This window comes from Pelobates fuscus, chromosome 1, assembly GCF_036172605.1.
Source record: "Pelobates fuscus isolate aPelFus1 chromosome 1, aPelFus1.pri, whole genome shotgun sequence".
NCBI lineage: Eukaryota > Metazoa > Chordata > Amphibia > Anura > Pelobatidae > Pelobates > Pelobates fuscus.
The window spans coordinates 40001021-40018988 of NC_086317.1; the positions used below are offsets into that span (position 1 = coordinate 40001021).

Consider the following 17968-nt stretch of genomic DNA (forward strand, 5'->3'; position numbering starts at 1 on the left):
TTGTTTTTGTGTGGTGTGACTCAGTCACTGTTCTTATATTAAACCACACTGACTGATGATCACTGGATCCTAAACTTTCACCTACAGTAATATCTGATACCAAATCTCCATTTGTTAACACTAAATCTAGTATGGCCTCTTTACGAGTTGGCTCCTCAACGACTTGTTTTAGAGACAATCCCAGTAGGGAGTTTAGAATATGTGTGCTCCTGGCACAAGTAGCTATTTTTGTTTTCCAATGCTCTCTAATGTCTATTGACTTGACTCTTAAGCATCTGACAAAATTCGAAAATAAATATTGTCCAAAAAAAAAAAGATGGATCTTATGTCCTGAGGAAAGAGGAAGGCAGATCGTTCTTTAGTACTGGCTATCTCTGCTCTCAGGGCCTGAATACTAATAAATACACCCTTAATACAAGATTAGACATTTAATGACCTATGTATGTTAAGTAAACATGGTTCTTGAGTCAGCACAGATAACCTTCTCCTAACTCTTTATACATCTTCTCGACACCTCATATATTGTGTCCTATAACACCTTGAGCTAGCCCTAACCACTGTGTAGAATGTATAGTGTATATAAGGCAAGTCTCAAACATTTTTTAAATGTAACCATCACTTTAACTGGGCAGCGACAATATGCACAGAGCTCAAAGAGTGGAAAGTGTTTTAAAACCATGTGATTCAGCTAAGAGGTATGTATGGTCTGTGTAAATACAGCCTTAGGCTGGGAATTTCCCTGTCGATGGAAGATAAACATTTTGTTTGTAATATCTAGTGTTACAGGTAATGTTATTTTGAAAATAAACAGTGAGTTAAACGTGTCTTTCATACCCTCCTTATTAAAGGAACAGTTTAGGCATAATAAAAACTTAATTGAACTTAAGTTGTCATGGTGCCAGGTAGTCCCTGGCGCTGGCTCACCTTAAGGGAACCATTCTTGAACAGTTTTTAACCCCAAAGTTTGTGTTCCAGCCCAGAATCTCCCTGCCTCTCTGCCCTTCCGTTCTTTAAATATCTTGAAACCTGATGGCGCTGGGCGGCGGCGCTGCTGATTACGTAAGAGTGGTGCCCATTCATAACACTTGCCTGAAAAACGCACCTTACACAAATTTCAGTTGTTAATCTAATTTGCCCACAATCCATCAGTCAAAAGTGCTTTACGCACCTTTAGCCTAATGCTCTTCTCATGAGGTTTGGTGCACACATCAGGAAACAAATGGATGAGGCATACCGACATGTACGCAAGCAAAACAATTCAAGCCAGGATCACAGAAGGGCTAATCACAAACATCACAGACGGAGGAGAACAAAATGGCGGAGCAGAGGCGGCTCTATAATTAGTCAACCGCCTAAGGCTTCACTCCTGCGCATGTACCTCCTAGAGCCTTGTTCTACCTGTGAACACATCGACCAGGACTTCTTATTCGAGTTTTGCCTAAGGCCATGCAAACTCTAGAGTCTCCTCTGTGGCTGAACCAGATACTGAGATCTGACACAAGGAAGAAAAGGTAAATGAAAAAATATATATAAAAAAAAAAAATGCAAGGGTTAGGAGGGGAGTGTATGTAAACCCCTTCCCCTTTAAATTTGGTTTCCCCCACCTTCCCTTCTTTTACCCCATATTATAATGGTTATATTTTTTTTTCAAAATTGTTTAAAATATGTTTTAAAAGACTTGCTAAAATATTTTTTTTTAAGTGGAGGAGTGTATTCATTAACATTTAAAGGTATACAGAAGGACATAGCAAAAGGGACTAAAAGTCTTTAACCCCTTAAGGACCAAACTTCTGGAATAAAAGGGAATCATGACATGTCACACATGTCATGTGTCCTTAAGGGGTTAAAGGTACACTGTGGGAATCCAGACCACCCTCTGGGTGCAATGTCCCATCTGAGAAACTGCAATAATTACTTCTGAGGGTTAACTCCTCCTCTAGTGGCTGCCTATGAGCCCCTAGAGCAGGGGTTCTCAACCCAGTCCTCAGGACCCCCTACCAGTCCAGGATTTGGGGATTACCTGGGTGTGTCTAAGGTGTTTAGAAAAAGGGAAAAAAAACACCTTAGACTCTATCTGACGCTGGACGTCCTCACCCTCTGCATGAGGACCTCCAGCATCTGATTTTTGTGGAGGAGGAAACGTGGAGGATTGTATTCATTAAAGGACCACTATAGGCACCCAGACCATTTCAGCTCAATGAAGTGGTCTGGGTGCCAGGTCCCTCTAGTTTTAACTCTGCAGCTGAAAACATAGCAGTTTCAGAGAAACTGCTATGTTTCACTGAGGGTTAATCCAGCTTCCAGTGGCTGTCTCACTGACAGCAGCTAGAGGCGCATCCGCGATTCTCACTGTGAAAATCACAGTGAGAAGACGCTGGACGCCCATAGAAAAGCATTGAGTAATGCTTTCCTATAGGCTGTCTGAATGTGCGTGCGGCTCTTGCCGCGCATGCGCATTCGGATCTGACGTCGGCAAGGGGTGGAGAGTTCCCCAGCACAGAGGGAGCCCGGCGCTGGAGAAAGGTAAGTGGAAATACAAACACACACGCACTGATACAAAAAGGACACAGATACACACACACACACACACAAAGATACAAACATACTGACACACATACATACTAACAGACACACAGACACATACTAACATACATACAGACACACACGCATAAGGACATACATACACATACATACACATACATACACACAGACATACTGACATACATACACATATATACACACAGGCAGACATACTAACATATATACACAGACATACATACATACTTACATACTCACATACATACATACATACATACTTACATACTCACATACATACATACATACATACATACTGACATACATACACACACAGCTCATTTTTCAGCCACCCTCCTGTTTCTTACCTTTTCATTGCAGGAGGGTGGCTGGGGCTGATGGGAGTGCTCTCCATTCTGCCTTCCTCCCGCGCCATGTGAGCAGGGAGGAAGTGACCAGCCATCACTTCCTCCCAGCAGTACTTGCGGCCGCAATTTTTTTTTTTAAATGGCCCGGTCACGCTATTACACGGCCGCAGCGGTGGCCTGGCCCCTGAAGATTAGGGCCCATCAAGTGGCCCTAAATGTTTGGGCCACCCGCTGGGCCCTATCATTGTGCGGGCCCCCGGTGCAGCTGCACCGGTGGCAGTTCTGCCACTTCATGTGGGGGCCGGGCCCCCCAGGGCTCCGGGCCCGTGACAACCGTCATGGTTGTCACCCCCTGATGGTGGCCCTGCCTAGAGTGTTAGTAAGGTAAAAGTGTTTCATTTAAGTGTCACATGACTTCTATTATAGAAGTTAAATATTCATTCTTCATCATCAGTGGAAAAATATTTATTAGCAGATGCTTTCATGACATGCTTCTCTCTATTAGTCATTTGGCATTAATGTACACAAAGTAATACAGATTGTTGATTAAGAGTTGTAGTTATGCACTAAACTAGTGATCAGAGAGTAATCACAAGGGAAGTGCAAATTTAATTCAGGATAGTACAGAAATAAAATTGCAATTCATCTAATTCTCACACTTACCACTCTAATAAATACACTTTAACTAATGGATATCACATTATAACTAATGGGATCACACACAACCTTATTTGAAAGGAAACTATAGGATGGAACATGGAATGGAACATATCAGCTATGAAGAAAGGTTAACAAATTTCAACCTATTTAGTTTAGAAAAACGTTGCCTGAGAGGGGATATGATAACATTATACAAATATATTCGGGGCCAATACAAACCATTGTGTGGAAATCTATTCACAAACCGGACTTTACAAAGGACATGAGGTCATGCGTTTAGACTGGAAGAAAGAAGATTTCGTCTAAGGCAAAGGAAAGTTTTTTTTTACTGTAAGAACAATAAGGATGTGGAATTATCTGCCTGAAGAAGTGGTTTTATCAGTGTCCATACAGATGTTCAAACAGCTACTAGATGCATACTTGCAAAAACAGAATATTCAAGGATATAATCTTTCAATGTAGGGTAATAACTGCTTGATCCAACGATAAATCTGACTGCCATTCGGAGGTCAAGAAGGAAATTTTTTCCTAGCTTGTTGCAAAATTGTGCTTCAAACTGGGTTTTTTTGCCTTCTTTTGGATCAACAGCAAAAAAAAAATGTGAGGAAGGCTGAACTTGATGGACACGTCTCTTTTCAGCTATGTAACTATGTAACTATGTCACCAGAACCACCACTGCATAATTTAGTGGTTATGGTGTCAATAGCATGTCCCTGCAGACTGAGAAATGAAAATGCTGCCTTTTCAGAGAAAGGGCAGTGTTTACATGGCGGCCTAGTAACACCTCTAGGTGCAGTCACTCAAACAGCCACTAGAGGTGCTTTCTATGTTAGTGCTGCTCTGCATGGAGACTGAATGCTTCCCATAGAGATGCACTGATTTAATGCATCTCTATGGGGAGATGCTGATTAGTGCAGTGCTGTGTTTTGCAGCACATGCGCAAAACAAGCACTTTTGTTCCTCTCTTCCCCAATAATAGGATGCCTTTCAAATTAATTTTGAAATAACTCTGTTAACATCTAGACAATACTAACAGGGCTATTCTTTACAGTGAGGATTGTCAGGAATTCAAAGTAAATTTCCAATCTAAGTCCATAGCTAATTGGAAAAATTATTGAAATTCTCCATCTGAGATAAAAGTAAAATAAATTCCTGTAACCATTTAACATCTAGGGAAAACTAACAGCGTGAGTCACTAACGTGATAATTGAAAGTGAATTTCAAAATTTAGGACAAAGCAGCTGTAGTGTAAGAATAGCTGAATTAGAGAATTCTTAAATGCTGGTTATTTTGGCCTTAAATGGGAAATTCACTTAGAATTCTCAGTTTAGTAGATAGCCCTGTTAATTGAATTTCCAATTTAAGGTCAAAATAGCTGAATTAGAAAAATTCTTCAAGTCCGCTTCCAGTTCAGGTATTGGGGTCTAAAAAGTTTAATTCCCAACAATTTTCCCTTTAATTAATACTCATGTAAGATAACAATTTCCACAGGATAAAACATGCAAAATGTATAATGCTGAAATCAATCATGGATAATCAACCGCAGACCAAAAAGCTGCCAAAAGTCTTGTTTTTGCTTTTTTTGTTTAGTCTACTACATATACAAAGTTAGTGGCTTCAAAATAAGCCATTCACACAATAATGAAACCACTTGTATACTCATCTGTTTATTGAGACAAGTTAATTTGTACTCCCGCAGGGAGTCCTAGTTTACATATTCACTGGACAATGCGTATCTTAGCTATATAAACTGGATAATGTAATCACACATACAACCATCTCCACATGCGCATATATAAACTGCACAATGTACCTGCATATAAAACCAACTTCATTTGTACATAGACATAGTTAATCACTAAAGTGAGATTTGGCGGAGATTCAAACTTATATTTAGAGTGAATTGCAGATGTAATGCCAAAGTAGCCAAACCGTAAGCATAGCTTAATTTTTCTAGTTTGTATGTGTGTGTGTGTATGTTTGTCTGTAAGTGTCTGCGTTAGTTTGGCGCTGTGTATTGGTATGGTATCTGTGTGGTGACTGTCTGGAAATGTGTATCTGTTTACGAAATGCACATTAGTGTGAAAAAATATGCACATTAGAATGAAAAAATATGTGGGTACAGTATATATCATGCTATGGCTATCAGGAGTCCTTAGTGTGGTAGGTTATAACCTAATTTGACATATTTTGTTAAATAATCAAATGTGTATTTGGACCGTAGTCACGTCTTACTTTCCAAATATTAATTTTCTAATTTGGACAATATTAATACCTTTTGGGGGTGTGGGGTACTAAACCCTGGACCCAGACTTTTATATATTCAATCTTAATTATCATGATGTTACTCAGATGGATTTCCAGAAACTGAGCCCAGATAACAGACCCCATGGGTCAAGAGGGGGGAAAAATAAGCTTCTCTTAAAAGTTCTAGCATGGAGCCCCTTGCATTACATTTTGTTATACCGTACATACATTTCCAAATGGTAGTTCTAACAAATAGTTTTATCTCATTTTGAACCCAATGTTTGGTAACATCTTGTCATTCCTGGTGGTGGATGTATCAAGGTGAACCCATAGCAAGATGCTGGTTATCTTTGTTTTATATTAATAATGAGTATGGTATGTATATTTGATAAAAACTTTCTAAGTCTGAAAAATGATGTCATAGCTTAGTGAATATCCCCTTCATCTATACTGTCATATTTATTAAATACAAATGAATACATTTCCTGTAAAATATATTTTTCACTCAGTATTATCAACATTTTATGAAATCATCAAAACAATTTCCCGTACAAGGTAGTAAGTTCAACACCAGCCTCCTTACCTTACAAAATCTTGTCTCCTTTAGACTGACACAATATTTCCCCTTCAATATAACTGTACGTATATCCGTAACGTCTTTCCTAGAACTGCCTTTTCAATTTTTATCATTCTTTTCGTGCCAAACAGAAAAAAACTAAACAAAATGTAAAGCACAGATAAGTGACAAGGAAAAGAGCCACATTAACTGTTTTAATCTCACTCAACACAGCAGCAACCAAGTCAGCTGATAGCAGACCCACCTCTTACAGGATGTCTCATAATTTGGAATAAATCCAAAAGTTTTTTTTTTTTCCCCAACAACATTCTAAAGCCTAACAGCAAATTTTTGCACATACAAGATGTAAAAATGTATAAAGGTGTCTGCTTAAAGCGTAACTGACACTTCTTGGACTGAGGAGATCCACAGAGCTAATGGAGAGGGCAGGCACACTCTACTTGAGGACACCTGCCACCCCCCAAATACATCTTTATTTCTTAGATCAGAACACCTAGCAGTGCAAGCGCGCATGCCAATGCAGGCACACAATCAGGTACACGCTTGACGCTTTGCGTGTCGACGCTCTGACCCTCCTCCATCCCACGACGAGCGGAGTTTAATGTGCATGCACGGCAAATGGTGCACGTGCATTAGACCTCCCAATAGGAAAGCAGTGAATCAATGCTTTCCTGTGGGGAAAAAATCTGACTCTGGAGGTCTTCATGCAGAGCGTGAGGACGTCCAGCATCAGATAACGGACCAAAGGTCTGTTTCAGTTGCGGAAGACCTTTAGCCATCTGTTTTACATTGCAGCACTGAGTGCAAAATGGACAGTGCACACAAACCACTTTATTTAGCTAAAGTGGTCTGGGTGCCTACAGTGTCCCTTTAACAATGAATTATATTTTTTTTTGCCCATTTAGGCAGTGCACCTTTTAGGCAGTGGAGTGCACCCCCTGCCTTTATTCTGCACGAGCTGGGGCCCCAACACATGACAGCAGGCACCTGGTCGCAGGGGTCGCAGGGCTGCGACCCCTGCGACCGTGGTATTACGCCAGTGCCTACACACTTGCAGATGCAGGACCACTACAGACACCCAGATCACATCAGCTCAATGAAGTGGCCTGGGTGCCAGGTCCCTCTAGTTTTAACCCTGCAGCTGAAAACATAGCAGTTTCAGAGGGTTAATCCAGCCTCTAGTGGTTGTCTCACTGACAGCCGCTAGAGGCACTTCCGCAATTCTCACTGTGAAAATCACAGTGAGAAGATGCTGGACGTCCATAGGAAAGCATTGAGTAATGCTTTCCTATGGGAGGTTTGAATGCATGCGCGGCTCTTGCTGCGCATGCGCATTCGGAGCTGAGAGGCGGAACGGGGCGGAGGGATCCCCAGCGCCAAGGGAGTCCGGCGCTGGAGAAAGGTAAGTGCTGAAGGGGTTTTAAACACATTCTCACAAACAGACGCATACACACTAGCTAAGAGACACACTCAGCGACATACATACATACATACTCACTGACAGACAGACACACATACACACTCACTGACAAACACACACTCACTAACAGACATCAAACAGACTCACTAACAGCCACACACAAACACACTCAGTAACAGACACACACAGTAACACACTCACTGACACTCACTAGCAGACACACACACTAACACACACACACACACACACACTCTAACACTAACACATATACACAAACACTTGTTTTTTTTATTTTATTTAATCCCCCAGCCTCCTTACCTTTGGGAGAGCTGAGGGGATTCCCTGGGGTGGTGCTGCTAGACGGCCGGTCACTGGGCGGGCTGGCTGGCTGAGCGCTCTCTGCCCAGCTCACTCGCGCACCGCACTGATGCTGGAGCTGGAATATGACGTCATATTCCGGCTCCGGCACCAGTACGCGGCGCGCGAGGGAGCTGGGCAGAGAGCGCTCAGGGGAGAGTTTTCCCTTGTGTGTGCGCGCGCGCCTGGTGACACCAGGGCCAGCCTCTGGGGGCCCTGAGGTGGTCAGCTCCTGGGTCCCCCAGAAGAAGAGGCTGGCCACACTGGCGTACATCCCGGGCCCGGTCGCAGCCGCGAACCCTGCGACCCTGGTATGTACGCCACTGTTTACAGTCAGGGCTGGACTGGGAAAAAAAATTTGGCCTGGGCATTTTCTAATCAGAAAGGCCCACTTGTAGGGGGTGGTGCCAGAAAGGGGGCATGTTGGTAATCACCAATGACCAACCCATCCCCCCGAATTGAGCATGTAAGTTCAATGTTCTTCCATGGCAGCCCATGCACAGAGCTTGGCTACAGAGATCTTGCATGGGGAAAAGGCCCTCTGTACTGCACAGTGTTGTGTTTGCTTGTAACTTGTCTCTGGTGTTTCCATAAGTGGGATACCAGAGGACAAAAATGCCAGGAGAGAGTAGTGCATGTGTTTGGTGGCTAATTATGGTATTGTGTAAGGCAGTGTTTCCCAACCCAGTCCTCAAGACACACCTACCAGTCCAGGATTTAAGGATTACCCAGTTTTGTCTAAGGTGTTTTTAGAAAAAAAAAGAAAAAACACCTTAGACAAAACTGGGTAATCCTTAAATCCTGGACTGGTAGGTGTGCCTTGAGGACTGGGTTGGGAAACACTGGTGTAAGGGATGTTGTGTGTGTCTAGGTGGTGCAGTGTGTGTCTGTAAGGGATCGAATGTGTGCATAAAGGATCCATAGTGTGTATATGGGATGTACTGTGTGTGTCAGGGATGTTGTATGTCAATTTAGAAACCAAAATCAGGGTGCTCACTTAACAGTCCTATTACCCGAAGAACCATGAAGCAAAATCCATTCAATACAGAATGAGGAGCACAACCAATAAGAACAAATCAACGTTATTATATAAATCACATTTCTCCGTTTGGTATCCATGAGAAACATCAAAAACAATAATTATAATCCAAAGATAATTATCCGTACATCACAGAAAAAAAATGAACATAAATAACTTGTATCAATGCAAGGAAACAAAACAGAAAACACTGGTAAGATAGATGTTATCAAGTCAAGTCTATTAAAAAAGACATGCTCCCTTGATAAAGGCTATTCCGCCGAAACATTGGGGCCATTGCTTTGGTTATTCCCCTTCTCTCACTACTTGGGATTTTGCTATTTTGTAGTATGTATTTTGTAGTTGTTTTGATATCTCATGTTTTATTAGACATTGCTTCATAACATCTATATTACCAATGTTTTCTGTCATATATATAATAAAGTTGACTTGTTCGTACTAGTTGCGCTCCTCATTCTGTATTGAAGGGATGTTCTATGTGTCAGCAATGTTGTGTTTGTGTGTCAGGGATGTACTATGTCTGTCAGGGAGGTTGTATGTGTCAGCAGGACCGGACAGGGACAGAAATTTGGCCCAGGCATTTTAAGGCAGAGAAGCCCAATAGGAAGGGGCATGTAGTGTCATAATTGGCACGCACTCACCCCAAAGTGGGCATGTCAGGTCGCTGTACAGGGGGAGTTAGGGGCTGTACATGGGTTTAAAAGGCTGTACATGTGGGGTATAGGGCTATACAAGTGGGGCATGGAGCTGTACAGATGGGGTATGGGATCTACAGGGTGGGTGTCAGGGTACCTGAAGCCTCTACCTCTGAGAGAGGTAGAGACTTAGAAGTTTATCCGTCCGGACGGCATGTCTCCTCGGCCCCTCGCGGTTCACTCGGTCTTGCTAACGCCGGCCGCGAGGGAGTCACTTCCTTTTATAGCAGGAGGACCGGAGATCGACGTCATGACGCCAACCCGGAACATCCTGTCACTCAAATCTCGGGAGACGAATCAGGACTCACCGGAGGCGTGTCTTCTCTCCCTAACCAGGATACTTAACAGTGGCTCTCTCATTTACTCATTGCCCTGTCGTGGTTCTAGTCTGCCTAGTCACACAGTGCTTTGTTATTCTCTTGCCTTTTGGTTCTGACCCGGCTTTGGTATTTACTCTCCTGTCTTTCTGTTATCCTCGACCTCGGCTTGTCTCTGACCATTCTATCGTAGTTTTACGTTAAGTCCGGCCATTCTAAGGACCGGTATACGTATCTGCTACTCTTTGTACTCTGCGTGTTGGATCCCTGACCCGATCCTGACATTACGACAGGGCCATGGATCCTGCAGGTACAAATTGTCAGCTTGGTTCTCCTGATCCTAGGTTTGACGCCATGGATCATAGGATGGATCAGATGGCTCTAGCACTACAGGCGCTGCTATCACGTCCTATTAATCCACCTGAGGAGATGCGTAATACGTCTGCTTCTTCTGTGGGTTCAGGGCTAGAGGTAGCTACTGTAGGTGCTTCTTCCCGAGTTACCCCACCTGTACGTTATGCTGGTTCTCCTGAGAGGTGTCGTGGGTTTTTGAACCAGATCAGTATCCATTTCGAGCTACAGCCCCGTTCCTACCCTACGGATAGGGCAAAAGTGGGATTTATTATTACCTTACTCATTGAGAAAGCTCTGAGATGGGCTAATCCGTTGTGGGAGAATGATAATCCATTAGTCTATAACTATAATGCCTTTGTAGCTGCTTTTAAAAGAACTTTTGATCCCCCTGGCAGGAGGGTCAATGCAGCCAGATTACTGTTGCGCCTTAGACAAGACAACCAAACACTTGTGGATTACGCACTAGAGTTCAGGTCTTTGGCGGCAGAGGTAAAATGGAATGAACAGGCCTATATAGACGTATTTTTAAATGGATTATCCGATGTAATACTTGATGAGGTAGCGACAAGAGAGCTTCCCGAGAACCTGGAAGACTTAATTTCCTTTATCTCTCGTATTGACGAACGTCTAAGGGAGAGGCAGAATACTCGAGATAGAACCGGTAAATCTTCCTTTAGACTAGCACCATCATTTCAAATTTCTGAAACCAAAACTCCACAGGTTTCAGAACCTATGCAGTTAGGCCTTACTCGTCTGTCAGAGGAGGAGAAACAGTACAGGAGAAGGGAGGGACTGTGTATGTATTGTGGAGCCAGAGGTCATGTACGTTTGAGCTGTCCCAGTCGTCCGGGAAACGCTCGCACCTAAGTTTCTCTAGAGGACAGACCTTGGGTGTTTCGATTTTGTCCTCTACTCATAACTACAAAGAACATAGACTCCTATTACCGGTCTCTTTAACTTGGGAAAAGGGAACTTTAGAGACTATGGCATTGATAGACTCCGGCGCTGCTGAGAGTTTTATCAACCAAAAGTTTCTCACCAAACACACTATCCCATCCCAGTTAAGTAAGACACCCTTGGCTGTTGAGGCCATTGATGGTAGACCTTTAGTTGAGCCTGTGATTTTCCGGGAGACCACACCTCTTAACTTAACTACTGGTATTCTACACAAGGAGGAAATATCCCTACTACTCATTTCATCTCCTTCTGTTCCCATAGTCCTGGGATACTCCTGGCTTAAGAGACATAACCCTGTTATAGATTGGCGATCAGGGGAAATAGTTTCGTGGGGTCAGGATTGTCAAGAGAATTGTTTAAAGAAAGTGTCACCTCTTTGTAGTGTCAACGCACTTAATAACGCTACCGACTCTACCAAAGTACAGATACCGTCCTTGTATCAGGATTTAAAGGCAGTATTTGACAAATACCTTACCACCACATAGGCCTTTTGATTGCAAAATTAATTTACTTTCTGGTACTATGCCCCCCAGGGGCCATGTATACCCTTTGTCTACGAATGAAAACTTAGTTCTAGAGGAGTATATTCATGAAAACCTAGACAAGGGGTTCATTAGAAGATCCTCCTCTCCTGCTGGGGCTGGATTTTTTTTTGTTAAAAAGAAGGATGGTTCTTTAAGACCCTGCATTGACTACCGAGGTCTTAACAAGATAACCATTAGAAATGTATATCCGATTCCCTTGATCACCGAGCTTTTTGATCGATTAAAAAGTTCTAAGATTTTCACTAAGTTAGACCTTAGAGGTGCTTATAATTTGGTGAGAATTCACGACGGAGACGAGTGGAAAACTGCATTCAATACTCGATATGGGCACTATGAGTATACTGTAATGCCTTTTGGTCTTTGCAATGCCCCGGCGGTATTTCAGGACCTTATTAATGAGGTTCGTAGGGAGTTTCAAGATGACTGTGTGATTGTATACCTTGATGATATACTTATACATTCCAGGGATATTGAAACTCACCACAGACAAGTCAGAAGGGTTTTACACAAACTTCTTCAGCATGGCTTATACTGCAAATTAGAAAAATGCAGTTTTGACCAATCCCAAACTACCTTTCTTGGTTATGTGATTTCTGGGGAGGGGTTTGAAATGGATCCGGAGAAGCTCCAATCCATATTAGATTGGCCTTTACCTAAGGGTCTCAAGGCTATCCAGAGATTTATTGGTTTCTCCAATTACTACAGACGTTTCATTAAGGGATACTCCTCTATCATTGCTCCCATCACCAATATGACCAAACAAGGGGCTGATACTAAGAATTGGTCTACTGAAGCACTTCTGGCTTTTAAGACACTCAAGGAGCTGTTTGCTTCCGCACCAATTTTAGTTCACTGTCACGACTAGTAATGTGGTCCAGCACGCAGAAACTATGTAAACATATACATAAGTAAGAAAAGGAAAATAATAGGATAGAGCGTAAACCGGACCTTAGAATGGCCGGACTAATACGCTAGAGACAGAGAATGGTCAAAGGGAAAGCCGAGGTCAAGGAAGCCAGAAAATACTCAATACCGATAAAACAAGCCAAGTCAGGGAAACCAGAGATCAGAATAACCAGGGAAACGCCAAGGATCAGGATACCAGGAAATCAGAAACACAGAATCAGCACTTTCAGGAAGCCAGGAAACTGAAACCACGACATGGCAAAGTAATGGGGAAAGCTAGGGGTTTAAATACCCCTCTCTAGGCTATGATTGGTCAGAGGACGACCTCTGACCCCAAAACGTGCGTGTGCGTTGACGTCGTGACGTCACGCACACGTTGGTATAATTCTCGGGGGCGGGGCTAGCAATAGACGCGACCACGCGGTCGGCGCCATCTTGGATCTGGGCGCGATGCCCGGAAGAACTACGTGCGCGGTTCCCGGCTCGCCGACGAGCAGGTAAGCTCGTGTAGTCGGAGCGGTCGTGCCGGTCGGGCACGACCGTGAGGCTCGGCGGGCCGGTGACCGCAACAGTACCCCCCACTCGAAGACCGCGCACCGGGCGGGAAGGACCCGGCTTAAGAGGAAAGCGGTTGTGAAATGACCGGATAAGACGGGGCGCATGGACCCGGTCAGCAGGAACCCAACAACGTTCCTCGGGACCATAACCCTTCCAGTCAACGAGATAGGACAAGACACCTCTGGATAATTTGGAGTCCATGATAGAATGGACTTCGTATTCTTCTTGATCACCCACTACCAAGGGCGGAGGAGGAGTGGATACCCTGGTGTAGCGATTGCAAGTAAGGGGCTTGAGCAGAGACACATGGAAAGTATTCGCTATTCTCATATGAGCCGGTAGTGCCAAAGAATAGGTCACTGGATTAATACGTTGGGTAACTCGAAAGGGACCAATGTACCGAGGGGCCAGGGCCGCCATCAGGGGGTGACAACCGTGACGGTTGTCACGGGCCCGGCGGTCCTGGGGGGCCCGGACTGCTTTGGCAGTCCAGGGCCCCACAATTACTTTCTGCACATATATATAGCGATCATCGCTATATATATGTGCAGCCGCGGGCCCCCCCGGCTCCCTGTATTTGCAGAGAGGGCCCAGCGGACTGCAGGAACACTTTCCAGCATTTCCCTGTCTCTAACTCCCGCGAGACGTGCGGCCGTTAGAGCGTTGCCATGGCAACGCTCCGCACGGCGCGCACACCACATCTCGCGGGAGTGAGAGCAGGAAATGCTGGAAAGTGTTCCTGCAGTCCGCTGGGCCCCCTCTGCAAGTATAGGGAGCCGGGGGGCCCTACAATGGCACCGGACCACCAGGGATCAAAGGATCTTCCCCCCTCCCTGAACCAGGTAAGAAACAGGGAGGGGGGAATAACAAAAATAAATTTACATTACTAGTACTACATTTACATGCATACACTACTAAACACATACACACACTGCATTCATTACACTCACACACTGCATTCACTGCATTCATTACACTCACACACACTGCATCCACTGCACTAACACACACACTGCATCCACTGCACTAACACACACACTGCATCCACTGCACTGACACACACTGCATTCACTACACTGACACACACACTGCATTCACTACACTGACACACACTGCACTAACACACACACACTGCATCCACTGCACTAACACACACTCTGCATTCACTACACTGACACACTGCACTAACACACACACACTACATTAATTGCACTGACACACACACTGCATTCACTACACTGACACACTGCACTAACGCACACACTGCATCCACTGCACTAACACACACACTGCATTCACTACACTGACACACACTGCACTAACGCACACACTGCATCCGCTGCACTAACACACACACTGCATTCACTACACTGACACACACTGCACTAACACACACTGCATTCACTACACTGACACACTCTGCATTCACTACACTGACACACACTGCACTAACACACACACACTGCATCCACTGCACTAACATACACACTGCATTCACTACACTGACACACACTCTGCATTCACTACACTGACACACACACTGCATTCACTGCACTAACACTCACTGCACTAACACACACTGCATTCACTGCACTAACACACACTGCATTCACTGCACTAACACACGCTGCATTCACTGCACTAACACATGCTGCATTCACTGCACTAACACACACTGCATTCATTACACTGCACTAACACACACTGCATTCATTGCACTAACAAACACACTGCATTCATTGCACTAACACACACACACTGCATTCTCTACACTGACACACACACTGCATTCACTGCACTAACACACACTCTTCATCCACTACACTAACACACATACTGCATTCATTGGGGGGGGGCAGGCCGGGGGGGCCCCAGACCTTGTGCTTTGTCAGGGGCCCCAAAATTTCTGGTGGCGGCCCTGCGAGGGGCAAATTTCATGGATGGGACCTTAAGCTTGATATGTCTTGTGGAGAGCCACACCCTGTCACCTGGAAGATAGACAGGATTAGCGCCCCGTTTCTTGTCAGCTTGGACCTTTGCTCGGAATGAGGCTTTTTGCAGAGCTGAATGGACGGAATCCCAGGTATCATGAATCGATTCTAAACGGGTGTTCAAAGCGGGGATATCTGTGTCTGAGAATGCAGAAGGTAAAACAGTGGGGTGATAACCCTGATTAACAAAGAATGGACTGTGATTAGAAGATTCATGAGTGGCATTGTTTCTGGCGAACTCAGCCATGGGTAAGAGCTCATACCAGTTAGATTGATTGGCATTTATAAAGCAACGTAAATAAGCTTCTAAAGACTGATTCGCCCTCTCTGCTGCTCCATGATATGCTGATGAAAAGGAGAGTTCGATGCCCAATTGTTTGCAAAAGGAACGCCAAAACCTAGAAACAAACTGGGTACCTCTGTCAGATACTATGTTTTTGGGTACACCGTGCAACCGAAAGATCTCTCTCAAGAATATTTGAACTAGATCTTGGGCAGATGGTAATTTTTTAAGTGGGATGAAATGTGCCATCTTCGTGAATCTATCAATAACCATAAGAACTGTATTAAACCCGTTAGAACTGGGTAGATCCACAATGAAATCCATGGCCAAGTGGGTCCATGGAGCACTAGGTATGGGCAGTGGTTGTAACAGTCCAGGAGGTGACCTAGGAGGAACTTTAGAAACGGCACATATTTGACATGCCCCAACATAATCTTTGATATCGTTTCTAAGAGCAGGCCACCAAAATCTCCTGGAGACGGCTGAGAGAGTTTTATGGACTCCAGGATGGCCCGCTGTGAGGTTGTCATGGAACAAATCTAGTACCTTCTTTCGAAACTGAGGTGACACATACAGTTTGTCCGGAGGTTTTCCCACAGGTGCCTGAGTTTGATCTGCTATTATGGCACAGAAGAGTGGAGAAGACACTTCGGAAACAGTAGTGGCAATGAGGCATTCAGGAGGTACAATAGGATATATCACCTGTTCTGGTACTTCATCTGTCTCAAACTGCCGAGAAAGTGCATCTGCCTTGGTGTTTTTAGTACCAGGCCTGTACGTAATTACGAAATTGAATCGGGAGAGGAACAATGACCACCTAGCCTGACGAGAGGACAGTCTCTTAGCGTCCCCAATATAAGCCAAATTCTTATGATCAGTAAAGATCAAAAGTGGCTCTTTGGAACCTTCCAAGAGATGCCTCCATTCCTTAAGGGCAAGTACAATGGCCAAAAGTTCCCTATTCCCTATGTCGTAATTCCTCTCTGCAGGTGTGAGTTTGCGAGAGTAAAATCCACAGGGATGTAAAGGCGTATCAGGACTTTCTCTTTGAGACAGTATGGCTCCAACTCCTGTCTCTGATGCATCCACCTCGAGGATAAATGGTTTGGATGGATCAGGATGGGTCAGGACAGGTGCTGAGGAAAATAAAAATTTTAATTGTTCAAATGCCTCTCTTGCTTCTTTGGGCCAAGATATACAATTTGCTCCTTTTTTTGTTAAATTGGTTATAGGGGAAATCACGGAGGAAAATCCCCTTATGAATTTGCGGTAGTAATTTGCAAAACCTATAAAGCGTTGAGTAGCTTTAAGGCCCTTGGGTAATGGCCACTGTAAGACTGCCTCCAGTTTGCGAGGATCCATCTGGAAACCAGACGGAGATATAACGTATCCAAGGAATTGTATCTCCGTTTGGTCAAACTGGCATTTTTCCAGTTTACAGTAAAGGCCGTTTTGTAACAGGGTTTTCAGTACAATTCTCACATGATCGTGATGTGTCCCTAGATCTGGGGAATAGATGAGAATGTCGTCTAAATACACTAGAACGAACATGTGAAGGTACTCTCTTAGGACATCGTTAATAAAATCCTGGAATACCGCTGGAGCGTTACATAATCCAAACGGCATAACCAGGTATTCGTAATGTCCCATTCTGGTGTTAAATGCGGTCTTCCATTCGTGACCGTCCTTAATTCTGACTAGATTGTATGCACTTCGGAGATCGAGCTTGGTAAAGACTCGAGCTCCCTTCAATCTGTCAAATAGCTCTGATATAAGGGGAATAGGGTAGGCGTTTTTAATGGTAATCCTATTCAAACCCCTATAATCAATACAAGGGCGTAGGTCTCCTTCTTTTTTAGAGACAAAGAAGAATCCAGCCCCGGCTGGTGAGGAGGACCTACGGATATGACCCTTTCTGAGAGCATCCTTAATATATTCTTCCAAACAAAGATTTTCCTGGGGGGACAAGGCATAGATTCCTCCCTTGGGAGGCATAGTCCCTGGTAATAAGTTTATAGTACAGTCATAAGGTCTATGAGGAGGTAACCCTTCTGACTGGACCTTGTTAAATACCTCTTTCAAATCCATATACTGCTGTGGAATTTGTGTGGTCAAGGGAGGTGTAACAGGAACATTGATGGTGCAAATAGGTTGTGGGA

The 17968-nt window shown here is 44.1% G+C and overlaps 1 protein-coding gene across 1 annotated transcript in view; it reads right to left on the reverse strand.

Moving 5' to 3' along the window:
- The window catches only part of BACH1 (BTB domain and CNC homolog 1), a 61655-nt gene extending 55136 nt beyond the window's left edge, over positions 1-6519 (reverse strand). The window contains exon 1 of the mRNA XM_063442928.1: positions 6394-6519. The gene's annotated coding sequence lies outside the window, so the exon portion shown is untranslated. The remainder of the gene's footprint in view (positions 1-6393) is intronic.
- Positions 6520-17968: the final 11449 nt, after the last annotated feature.